At 34.3% G+C, this 7,500-nt stretch overlaps 1 protein-coding gene across 1 annotated transcript in view; it reads right to left on the reverse strand.

Annotated features, from left to right (window-relative positions):
- The window catches only part of LOC127067634 (homeobox protein OTX2-like), a 57,238-nt gene extending 50,048 nt beyond the window's left edge, over positions 1 to 7,190 (reverse strand). Inside the window, exon 1 of the mRNA XM_051002818.1 lies at positions 7,057 to 7,190. The gene's annotated coding sequence lies outside the window, so the exon portion shown is untranslated. The remainder of the gene's footprint in view (positions 1 to 7,056) is intronic.
- Between the last annotated feature and the right edge of the window lie 310 nt (positions 7,191 to 7,500).

Genomic DNA, 7,500 nt, shown 5'->3' on the forward strand with positions numbered 1-7,500 from the left:
ATCTCGAATCGAACGAAAAGTCTATCTCTACGATTAAAAATCTAACGAAAAATTGACAAATTAAAAAATGAATTTTTAAGCATCGTTCGGCTCAAAAATTAAATTACTTATTTAATATCAAAATTATTATCTACCAATGATATCGCTTCGTTCTTTTCAATAAATTTTCATTACAATGAAAAATCCTTTCATTGTTCTGATTTAATAGAGAATTCTAACATTTCATGAAACACTTTCAATGTTAAATATGATAAAATAATTCGATCACCAAATTGAAAATATTTCGATAAAAATTGAATATATATGTGCGTTAAAAAACAAAATCTTCCAATTCTGCAGTTGATTTTCTTCTTCTGACTCTCGTAATCGATCGTTTAAATAACTATGATTCACTCGTCTCACAATCATCGAACTCTCATAGGACCGACTCAAAGCTGCTTAATAAAGTCCCACCGATCGCGATATTTCACGAAACGAACGAAGCACGTTCTCACAATAGCGGTCGTTAATAATGATTTGTGCTCGGCTCGTCCTCGAATACGAGAATCGCCAAAGCTAACTAAAGAGGTCTCTCTCTCTCTCTCTCTCTCTCTCTCTTTCTTATATTTTTCATTTCTATTTTTTTCCTTTTCTCTTTTTTTATTCGTTACAGGCAATAACAACAGCGACAGCAGCGACAGCAGCAGGCAGCATCTGTAGATTAGATATATTCTAATCATATGAGAAATTTCCAAGAGACATGACAGCTTGAACGTCCATGCCTTTCGATTTCTAATTGAAAACTGATAAATTAATCGTTCCTCAATTTTATTCCTATATGATATAAAATGATAAGTTTTGATCATTGAATATTTTTCTACAATATTCGATACAATAGATTCGCATTTCTATTATCAAAGAATTGAAAAGATTATTACTTGAAAAGAATGAAACCATCGAGGAGAAGATCCTAAACTTTTGTTAACATTTAAAGACAAAGGAAAAGAAGAAAAGAAGGAAAAGGTCGAAACTGTGTTGAAACTATGTTGTTTGAAAAAGTACGTTCTTAGTCTCATAAAATCTCGATTGGACATTTTCCTTCTCTCATTTTTTTTTTCTTTTTTTTTTTCTTCCTTCTTCTTCTTCCTCTATTTCTATTTCTTTCTTTCTTTCTTTCTTTCTTTCTTTCTTTCTTTCTTCTTTAGTGTCCAGGTGTTTGCAAATCTGGCCTTTCTCCGGCACCTTTAGCCATCGGTTAACCGGAGGACCCCTGGCAGGTCTCAACGAAACCACTAATTGGTGTTGCAGGACGAAAAACTGTTGAGGACGGTACGTACGACCGTACAAAGAAGAGGGTGGAGCCCATCGGGTCCCTCTTCGAAGATGTAGCCTTCGAGCCTGTTTTCGAGAACGACAATAAGACTGATTATTAGGAGTACCGGGGGGTCCGTCTTTGTCTCTCGTAAACTTAGGTACCGTTATTCTTTTTGATAAATCAAAGAAGGAAAACGTTTTTATCATTTTCACGGCGGACCAAGTGGTTCGGGTACTTTTAGGTTGTTTGCTGATCTCTCTCTTAAACCTTTTCTCACTAAAATTGACCACACGTTCGTTCAACACTCGCTTCGAGTAATATATTAAAGTCTTTGCTACACGTCGTCGTCGTTCTCGAGAAAAATAAAGTATTTCAATTTAAAAGAAAATATTAATGAAAATAAAAATAATAATTAAGATGAAATAAAAAAACTTTGAATGAACGTAATATGTGTATATATTTTTATCTTCGTAACATCGTGCAATCCTGACGCAACAAACATTCTTCCGACATAATAAATCATTTATAATACGTTCTAGATTAATTTGATATAGAATTTCAATGGGAAATCAATAATTTGCATAATACGACAAAGTATCGGACGTTATCAATCTGCGATTAGAGAGTCTATCTAAACTTGCAATTCAACTGTACTGTAAAACGGCAACGTACTTACTCGCTTGCGGTCAACTACGGTCTCTAACTTGAAAGGGTTAACTTTGAAAACTCTCTTGAAAAGCAATTTCTATTCAACGATCGAATATTTTACGACATCGGGATTAGCATCCGACGAATGAAAATGACGAGTGACAGAAGATTGATAATCCTTTGTTTGCTTTAAACCACTTCTTTCAAGTTTGATTTATTTATGTGAAAACTTTTTTAACGTAGAAAAGAGTACTTTTATTTTGATTTTATATTTTGTAAAATTTTTGTTTTATAAATATCTTGTTTTTTTTGTTTTTATAAAACGGAAAGAACGTTTAAATTGTATTAAATCGTATTTGTCAATTCTTTTTTCTCTTTTACGAAATCTCGTTAGAAAACTATATGAAACAATTAAAAAGAAGGTTCGTACGATTTTCGATAGAAATTATCTATACCGAGACTTGTATCTTATAGCGATTTTATACAACACAGAAGCTTTTATCTGTATCATATATATAACAACACAGATATGTGTCAATATGGTACTCCTTAACTCGATAACTATATACTCTTCTTGTATCGTAATTTTAAATCGTTCTAAAATATCATTTAAATCTAATGTAACACGAGCACGTTGTTCGCTTTATAAATTTATACTTCTCGATTGAAAATCATAACCATACACCGTGTAACCATTTAACATATCTATTATATTAAAAGAAAAATATATTAAAAGAACGTTTTTGCAAAGAAATGATTTAACAAATTTTCTTTCGACGATGAATCACTTTAAGATTTATCTCGTCTCAGTAGAAACTCTTGCGTTATTGATAATCAAGTATTACGCATCGGTTATTGAAAATAATTCGAAAGTAACGAGTCAAGAAATCTTTGAAATGTTTAATGTCGATTATGAAACAATTCGTTACTTCAAATACAGCAAGAACTAGTTAACTAATCGAATAAAATAGTTATTCTTGGAGGATAATCAAAGACCTCGGAACGTTCAGGATGTAACCATAAAAAAATATTTGTACTTTAGAATGGGAAACGTTACCTCACATACACACACAGATTATGATTTTTTCTCGATAGTAGATAATCATATTCGAAATAAACAATTCACCCATAAAGCAGAAATTAAAACGGGGATGCATAGATTTTTTTTTTCTTTACACGCTAAAGACGACGTTTTACAAAGAAAAAAAGAAAGAAAGGAAAAAAAGCTAGAATATACAAAATTGTATCTCGTTGCGAAGACGATTATTTTAACGAGTAAAACGTTTCTTTTAATGCAAAATTTCTGCGAATGTTTAATCTTTATTTAAAAACAAAACAAAAAAAAAAAGATAGGAAAGGAAAAAACCACATAAACATTTTTCTGATTATCTAATAAATAGCATTAATCACATGACACGCATTAAGTCACATTTAACGTTAATATATCTATATTTTGAATTTTTGCAATCGTATAGATATAAAATTTAAAAGGGAGATCATTTTTCTTTATCTCGAACTATCGATATTTTTCAACGTAAAACTAATTCTATTTATAATTAAACAAACACTTATATATAAATCATTATATATAAATCAAGTCGTTCACGTTGGATTTCTCTCTCTCTCTCTCTCTCTCTCTCTCTCTCTCTCTCTCTCTCTCTCTCTCTCTCTCTCTCTCTCTCTCTCTCTCTCTCTTTCTGTGAAAAGAAGGAAAAAAGAAAAGAAAAGAAAGAAAGAAAAGAAAAAAACAAAAATCAAATCGAACTACGCGTAGATCGTTAACGCGCTGTTACAAGAAAGATCAAAATGATGGAAAGTTCACAAAGGTACGCCGCCGCTATCATCTTTTTTATACTAAGATCTTACCTGTAGTAAGACGTGAAAGTCTCGAGAACGAGTGAGACGTCGTTACTGACCGTTTGCCATTTTCTTTGTTCTAAACGAAAAATTTCAAGTAAAAGTGTCTATTACCAATACATACTAGGTACCTCGACTATAACATCAAGAAGGTTACATCGAACGTTAATAGCTAGCTCGGCTCTCATCCAAGGGACATCTGGTGAACGCTAAATCGCGACTCCCATCTTGCAACGCATTATAACGAGCTTTCCTTTTCTATCCGTACGTACTTACGGAAATATTAATTGGCACTTGGCGATTACGTCAGAATAATAAACGCATTGGCTTTCACGTTATCATCGTCCTCGTCGTTGTCGTCGTCGTCGTCATCGTCGTCGTCATCATTATTGTCGTCGCTCGTAAATCGAGACGGTAGATGATTTACGATCACGTTTTTTCCGCTTGACTCAACTCGAACCGATTTCACATAAAACTAACTAATCAATACTAATCTCTCGTGAAAAATAAAAAGTCGACAAGATTTAATCGAAAGCGTACTTATCGAGTTAATTAGATACGAAGGGATGGAAAAAAAGTAAGCAGGAAAAAAGTAAAAGGAAAAAATATCGAATACAAAAAATACAAAAAAAAGAAAAAGAAAAACGAGAATTGAGAAATACTTAAATTTTATTACGACGATATAGAGAGAGAAAAAGAAAGAGAGAGAGAAAGAGAGAGAGGAAGATAGAAATCGAACGAAATCGAAGGAGTCAACGCTGACTCACTCGAGAACGCGCAGCTGGTTCGAGAGTCAAGTTCGAGGTGTTCAACGCGAGCTGACCCCGTCGTGGCCGTTACCGTTTCTGAGTGACGTCTTCATGTCTGGCTCTGCGGGGCATTCCTCCTTCTCATTGTCCGTTCGTCCGTCAGCTCTGAACGTTGGGATGTGTATCGCCAACCCCCCGTCGGCGGCCACTTCTCGCCATGAACACTCTTCTATCTATCTATCTATCTATCTATCTATCTATCTATCTATCTATCTATCTATCTATCTCTTTCTCTCTTTCTCTCTCTCTCTCTCTTTCTCTTCTTACGAAAAGAAGAAGAAGAAAAGAAAGAAGATAGCAAAGTTCACGACAACATTTTTTCATTCGTTTGTTTGTATATATCTTAAATCGCAATTGTGAGATCGGAATATCTACGAGAAACTTATAAATAATTAATTGAACTTAACGTTAACTTCATTGCGAAAAGAAGAAAAAATGTGGGGGTATAAGAGGGTGGGGTTGGAAGGTGATGGATGAAAATAATGAAAATTGATAGGAACGTTTTATTATTCTCGAGTTTAAATATTATCTCTTTCTCTGTTTCTCTTACTTCGGGAAATAATCTTGGAATGAATTATTAGTTAGCTACCGCTAACCAGCTTCAAGTTTGGTGAACGGCTAACTCTTGGTATCAGACTACGACTTGAACACAGACCAAGTAACATTGTTAGAAAGATTGATGTCTCTTGAGCGTCGGTACGCTTTGCTCTCATCTCTCCGGTAGCAGCGGATTTTATCGAGAAAAGAGTGAGAGAGTGTGAGAGAAAAAGAGATATAGATAGAGAGAAAGATAGATAGATAGATAGAGAGAGAGAAATGTATGAGACTCGTACTTTTCGTGACGATTAGCGAAGGTGACGTTGCGTATTTTCGACAAAAGTAACACGCGGCGGTGCTTTACCGCTGCTTCAGAATGTCCGTGTCGAAAGAAGAGACGACGGCGATTGGAAAAAAAAAGAAACAGGAAAAGAGAGGAAGCGAAAATCAGAAGAAGAGAGAGAAAGAGAAAGAGAGAGAGAAGAGTGAGGGAGAGAACAAGTAGAGTAGGTGTTTCGTTTAATTGGTGACAATTAACGAAACGCTACCGTTCTCAATCGTCTGACACGAGTTCTGTCTTCTTATTTTCTTTTTTTCTTTTCCTTTTTTTATATTAACATGATATCACGAACTCTTTCTCTCTCTCTCTCTCTCCCTCTCTCTAAAATAAAAGTAACACGTCGAATATTCGTGGAGATCGCTAATAACCGACGCTTCTTTGTATATTATTTAAAACATCTGTAAAATTTTGTATGCAACATTTAGAAAACTATAAATATGTATGATTTTTAAGAAAAAGTTAAAGTCTAGAGATAAATTGGATAGAAAGTTGGGAAAGTTATTAAATAAATAAAGAGATTTGCGTTTAACGATGGGGAGACGATTCCCATAAAAAAAAATCGTCTTTCTGTAGCAACTAACAAAATTTATAATCGACGGTACAAGAAGATGAAGGTTGTTGGAAATAAGTACGAACTCGCGTTAGTTCCAAGAAACGTGTCGATCAAGATCGTTGTTACCTGGATATATTAAAATTCCATGAAACAAGATCGCGTGAAGTTCTACGTTTAATTACTACTTGCTTGAAAGATAATAATATATATACATATGTATATACATATATATGTCTAACATATGTATACATGTAAGATAACTTGCCATATATAACATTTTCATGTCTAACGATTTTCAAATGTCTTTCATGCTTGTCATTCGTATCAAAAAGATGGGCTCACGTATCTTCGATAGAAATGATTTAGATCGTTTGTATCATACGCGATAAACATTCAGTCTGATCTATATATGATTTATTACTACGTCGTTAAAGACAGTAAACGCTTTGAAATCCATCAAACTTCAACAGCGTAATACAAGTAGTATACCTATAACTTTCGTACCATGACTAATATATCAAAAGAGACTAATAGGCCTCTAGGGTAGGCCACTGGCAAAGAGCAAAATTTCATATTATTCCATAGAAGGTAGGAACGAGGCACGCCTCCTCCTTCGGCGCTACGACGACTAGGGTGTGTCTGGGATAATCGCAAAGGTTTAACCCAAGTTCTAAGCCTAATGGAGAACCTATTTGTACCATTCACTTCGTAATTTTAAGCTACCACTGTTTTTATGAAACACAACGTATTATAGTTATCGCCTTGATGATCGTCTTTAAATACGTTATGATCGCACAAACAAAAACAATTATCATTGTTTCGTTTCGAAGAGGATTGTAATCGTTAAGATTTTCAAAGTTTTATCGCTACCTATGATATTCTTTCTCTCCTTACGTTTCTCCACAAACAGTAAAAAACAATCCTAGAATTTTTGTGCTTTTCCAATCTATCATCGACGGTAATTAAATTCATTGAAAACTTAATAATCGTAATTATTTATTTATTTGAAAGATCCTACCTTTGTAATATTTGACGGAATCTCGTCGTTGGAGTCCTCAGTTTCTCGTTCACTGTCGGTATCCTTCAGCAGCGAGTCCACCGACGTGTTTCTCAAAGGTATCACGTTGTCCAGGATGTTATAGTCCTTCAAAATTCAACGGCGAACCATTACCTCCCACGACGTATTAATACAGAACCTAGCCACTCTTATATCTTGAACTTAAGAGTAGGCTCATTGCACAAAGAGTTCACAAAGGAAGGTTCCTTTTGACTGCTATCAAACTTCACGATATCAATTCATGATCGGGTATAAGAAAATATAACAACACGCAAAAAGATAACACGATTCCGTCGTCCTTTCCTAATTTCTCCGACCTTTCGAAAGTAAACACACGTATATATTTACATACATATATATCTATCTCTCTTTCTCTCTCCTCCTCTCCCTCTCTCTCTCTCTCTC

The sequence above is a fragment of the Vespula vulgaris genome, chromosome 11, assembly GCF_905475345.1.
Source record: "Vespula vulgaris chromosome 11, iyVesVulg1.1, whole genome shotgun sequence".
In the NCBI taxonomy this organism is placed as follows: domain Eukaryota; kingdom Metazoa; phylum Arthropoda; class Insecta; order Hymenoptera; family Vespidae; genus Vespula; species Vespula vulgaris.